Source organism: Anomaloglossus baeobatrachus, chromosome 1 (assembly GCF_048569485.1).
Source record: "Anomaloglossus baeobatrachus isolate aAnoBae1 chromosome 1, aAnoBae1.hap1, whole genome shotgun sequence".
Taxonomy (NCBI): domain Eukaryota; kingdom Metazoa; phylum Chordata; class Amphibia; order Anura; family Aromobatidae; genus Anomaloglossus; species Anomaloglossus baeobatrachus.
Window position 1 is genome coordinate 648933410 of NC_134353.1, and position 5928 is coordinate 648939337.

The window sequence follows — 5928 nt, forward strand, 5'->3', positions numbered from 1 at the left end:
CATCTCAGAGTTGCCAGCTGCTCATTTAGATCCAGTATCTGGGCTTCCAAATGTGCAACTTGCGCACATCTCGAACAACAGTATGCACCCTCGAACGGATTTGTCTTGGACATGTATGTTGTTGTTAATAAAATATAACAGACATTACTAAAAAATGTTAATATTTCCAACAAAAGCTAAATTAAGTCCCAAGTGCACTAGAATTTGTTTGGAGATATACTTATACCTTCTTAAAGGAAACCTATCACATGGATAAATACTATTAATCTGCAGGTACGGGGTTAATCTGCAGGTGAATAGCATTTAAATCCTACCTGGCGTCTGCACATTGAACCCCGCTACCGGGAGGAAATGATCTTTAATCCTCATGGCCACATTCCGATTTCAGTCTTTGGGGCGGAGCCAGTGATGCGCCCATGGGGCCAAAGGGCTACTCGTCACCGGGCCAGTGGTATTTGCTGTTGCTGGGAATGGCCTGACGCGGCTCCGTGGCCCCGTCGGTGTAAAAAAAATGGTGCAAGGTGACTGGTATGGGGGATGATGGGGGTTGGCTTTGCAGCGCCACCCGTGGTATGCGGCAAGCGATCAGCCACCGCTGCAAGATGTTGCTCTCTTCTGGGGCGGATGGTCATGCAGCTCAGATGGTCCAGCTCCCCACAGGTAGATCTTGGCCCCAGGGAGGACAATGGTGGGGGGTAGCGGCCATTGGCGCCGGAGCATGGGGTGACGGCGTCCGCAATGATGGGACGACACGAGGACTGCGGACAAAGTTCTTTTTACTCACTGTCAGGTCATCACCCTTGGAGTACTGTTTTTTGCCGTGATGGGCCCCAGCCGATCCTGGATGATTCATAGGCCACCACCGGTGTTGTGGAGTTTGAGACCTTCCTTCCTTGCACTTGTAGTATGGATCCCATGGCGTAGAGCTACTTGGAGACCCCAGTGTCCTTGGGTTTAGTTCCTGTCCTGTTTTCAGGTGGCATGAATCCCCTGTGGGGCCTGACTGTAATCACGACTCCAGACCCTATGTGCCACTGTGCCCCGGGACCTTTCTGGTGGGCAATGGGATGTGAAATCCCTCTTCCCTGCAGATTCTGATGGTGCAATGTGGTGTGTACGCCACCCTAGGGTTCTGCACCCTGACTGCGCCAGTCCCGAAGGGGCTGTTAGGCTCTCCCGTCGACTACCGTGTTGCTCCTCTGTCTCACCAGCTCGACCGGTCGTTTCCTGCTTCTTCCAGTCTGTTCGGTCCTAACTGTGGAAGTTCTCAAGCACTCTCCACAGCCATGGTGGTCCTGTAAGTCCGTAATCTTCTAGCACCCTCTCAGTCGGTCCCAGGAGAGCTCTTAAGCACTCCTCCTGGTCAGTCACTCTGAGGGGAGCTATGCAACACACCCCTCAGTGACCCTACTTCTGTGTCTCAGACTATTCTGAGGTAAAAACTGTGTGCTCTCTCACTTCCCCTGTGCTGCACACACCTTCCTGATGACTCACTGGTGGCTGAGAAAAACCCATTTTTATGGTGACCACCTTTACCCCAGTTTCTGTGTCTGGCTGCAAAGCTGGGAAAGCACCTAAACTGTGCGTGTGTTGTGTAAGTGATGAACACCAGTGGTTAACCTCTTCCTTACCCGGGATGAGTACTGCATCTTTAGTGAGATGCAATACCCTGTGATGACTGAGCCTTAGGGGCACCACATTCCCCCACAGTGAATCACAACACTCCTGGGCTGCAACAAAACATAAATGGTACAATGCAAAATTTTTGTTATGCATAGAAATACATGAACATTCTTCCCTTTATGGTAGGCAATATTACTTCAAACGTTTCAATGTTATGCAGAAAAACATGAATAGTCTTTCCTATATGGGAGGCAATATCACTTTAAACGTTTCAAACTTCATAGACTTTGCATTATGCAGGACATTTTTTTGCCACATTATGCTATAGAATTAAACATTATGCAGCATTATTTAATTATCTGTAAAACATTTACTTCAATACATCTTGTCTTGGCCGCTGGCTCCTGAGGGTCGGCTCCTGCCCCCAGGTACTGTCCATTTGTGAAAGCATCCTTGGCATAGTGTCCTGCTTTGTTACAGCGACAACAAACCGGTCTTAAGATGCTGATTATCTAGTCCTCCGTCAGGGGGTACACACGAAACAAGGTATACAGTCTCTCTTTAAAGTCAGTCAGGGTATGAGCCTCCTTAATGAACAAGTCCTTGTTTCCTGCCCTGGTTTCCGGCAGCGGGGCTCTCCTTTGTGCGATTGTCTAGGCTCCACCCACAATTGCACGCCTCCTCCTTTCCCTGTTCTGGACAGTCAATGGCAGTCATTGTTTGTTTTAGAAAACCTGGATCGCAGTCCTTAAACATTCAGTCAATTAAGCACGCAGTACCTGCAGTTTCGGGCACGAGACCCTGCTCGCAGTGCCAAGTTGATGCACCCACGGGGCCTCAGGGCTACTCGTCACTGGGACAGTGGTATTTGGGGTTACTGTGAATGGCCAGATCCGGCTCCGTGGCCCCATCAGTGTAAAGAAAAGGGTGCAAGGTGACCGGTATGGAGGATGATGGGGGTTTGCTTTGCAGCGCCACCCATGATATGGGGCCAACTATCAGCCGCCGCTGCGAGATGTTGCTCTCCTCCGGGGCGGATGGTCACGCAGCTCAATTGGTCCACCTCCTCACAGGTAAAGCTCGGCCCCAGGGAGGACTTTGGCGGGGGGTAGTGGCCATTGGCACCAGAGCGCGGGGTGATGGCACCGACAATGACAGGACGACACCAGGACTGTTGACAAAGTTCTTCTTACTCACTGTCAGGTCGTCAAACTTGGAGTGCCAGTTTCCGCTGTGATGGGCCCCAGCCAATCCCGGATGATGCAGAGGCCACCACCGGTATAGTGGAGTGTGAGACCTTCTTTCCTTGTGCTTCTAGTATGGGTCCCCATGGGGTGGAGCTACTTGGGGACCCCAGTGTCCTTGGGTTTAGTTCCCATCTCATTCGCAGGTGGTGCGGATCCGCTGTGGGGCCTGACTGTAATCACGACACCGGACCCTATGTGCCACTGTGCCCCGGGACCTTTCTGGTGGGCAATGGGATGTGAAATCCCACTTCCTTACAGATTCTGGTAGCGCAACGTGGTGTGTACGCCACCCCAGGGTTCTACACCCTGACTGCGCCAATCCTGAAGCTATGCAACACACTCCTCAGCAACCCTACTTCTTCTGTGTCTCAGACTATTCTGAAGTAAAAACTGTGTGTTCTCTCACTTCCCCTGTGCTGCCCTCACCTTCCTGATGACTCACTGGTGGCTGGGAAAAACACATTGCTATATGAGCACCTTTAGCCCAGTTTCTGTGTCTGGCTGCTAAGCTGGGAAACTAAACTAAACTGTCCGTGTATTGTGTAAGTGATGAACACCAGTGGTTAACCCCTTCCTTACCCGGGATGAGTACTGCATCTTAAGTGAGATGCAATACCCTATGGCGACTGAGCCTCAGGGGCACCACACAAGCACGAGTTCAGTCACCGCTCTGTGTTTAGAGAGTGTCGGCTTTAGCCACACCCCCTGCACTAACTGACAGCTTCATCTAATGCTGAGTGTCTGCCTGTCAATGTAGGGGGCGTGATTACAGCTGCCAATCTACATAGGGTGGTGACTGAACCCATTTCACCCCATAACTGAAATCGGAATGCTGCTAGTGGATAAAAGTTAATTTCCTCCCGGCAGTGGGGTTTAATGTATAGGCGCCAGGCAGGTTCAGAAGGCTATTAACCTGTAGATTAACCCCATACCTGCAGGCAAACAGCATTTTTATGGGTGACCAGTTCCCTTTAAAGTTTAATGAGTAGATGTACTAACCCTACTGATATATTTCCTGCCATGTTTTAATGATATGTCAGAAATGTGTTAAAAAGAATCTGTCTGCAGGTTTTTGCTCCACTATCTGAGAACAGAATGATGTAGTAGATAGACTATGATTCCAGCGATGTGTCACTTACTGAGCTGATTGCTGCAGTTTTAATAAAATCAGTATTTAAATATGCTGTAGATCCACCAGTTGTCTGAATGCTGAGCTCTGTATAACTAAATTAGAGCTTTTTGTTTACACTGTGCATACAAGGTGAACAAATATTCCCAATATTTAACAAATTTTATTACAATAAAAATTCACACCACAGTGTAAAGCAAACATATGACTGTATAAGTCATGTACATACAAATATTGTCAAATGACAGATTAATACAGGAAGGTAGCAGTGGTTCACACACAAGTAATAATGTTAGAGCATAGGACTTATCTTGTACCTGACTTCCATATCATTCTGGCCTCCTGATGAACCACACTCTCAGTGTGGGGAAACGCGTCGAGGTGGAGTTACTGAGGTGGAATTAATTTATTGGAATTATGAAGGCTGATGGTTCACTCCTACCATAAGGACCTCTGAAGAGCAATAGCATATAACTGCTTGGACTGTATGGACTGTTATGCCCCAAATCTTTTGGTACTGAACAAATAACTAATTACAGCCTACAAGATAAGTCCTATGCTCTAACATTATTACTTGTGTGTGAACCACTGCTACCTTCCTGTATTAATCTGTCATTTGACAATATTTGTATGTACATGACTTATACAGTCATATGTTTGCTTTACACTGTGGTGTGAATTTTTATTGTAATAAAATTTGTTAAATATTGGGAATATTTGTTCACCTTGTTAAACTGTAATATTCCCGGGACATTATTGATCCAATCTTATATACTTACACTGTGCATAGGCAGAAATCTATTAATCAGTGGTGGGGCAGAGTTATACAGAGCGCACGAATATCGAGGCAGGTGCACAGAATCTAAGCCATCGGTGTGTACCTAACCTTAGAGCCTTTCTTTAGGATATATCTTTGCTATTTACCAGATGTGTTAACTTATTGACTTAAATTTATCAGCACATACTGTATAATGGAATTTCTTATACTAGTACAGTCTAAGAATTATTTGGTATAATTATATTAAGCTAATTTGCAAAAAGTGTGTAAAAACAAGGAACGCAACCGACTCCAAGACTTCTCCCGAGCATCCCCAGTCTCCTGGAACTCACTGCCTCAACACGTCAGACTATCCCCTACCCTTGCAAACTTCAAACGGAACCTGAAAACCCACCTGTTCAGAAATGCCTACAATCTACAATGAACTCACTGCCGCCCAACCACCGTGCGGAGCTGCCGCCCGACCACCGTGCAGAGCTGCCACTCGACCACCGTGCGGAGCTGCCGCCCGACCACTGTGCGGAGCTGCTGCCCGACCACCGTGAGGAGCTGCCGCCCGACCACCATGAGGAGTTGCCGCCTGACCACCGTGCGGAGCCGCCGCCCTATCTACACCCCACCTACTGTCTCCTCCCCATAATCCTATAGAATGTAAGCCCGCAAGGGTAGGGCCCTCTTCCCTCTGTACTAGTCTGTCTACTGTAACTTGTGTATGTATTCTGTATGTAACCCCTTCTCATGTACAGCACCATGGAATCAATGGTGCTCTATAAATAAATAATAATAAATTATAATAATACATACATCAGCTACAAATGGGCAATGGTAGAAAAGAAAATCCTATGGTTCCCAAATATTGCAAATAGAGGTGAACAAATTTCTAACACAGTTACCATTTTACCCAACCACCTAATCTGAGAGGATATGTCAGGATAGAGATTTGCTATTGCCGAATGCATGAGGATAATGGCCAAAATGATTCTCCAGTAACATTCAATACACCAGTCCATCAGGCAAAGTGCAGAAACTAGGAGATCTACAGTAAATGTTCACCTCTCATTGCCAACATAGACGATAGAATAAAGAAAGTGAAGCTGTTAAGCACATACGACATTTATATTGTTATTATTGACAGGACTTGTTAAAGAATT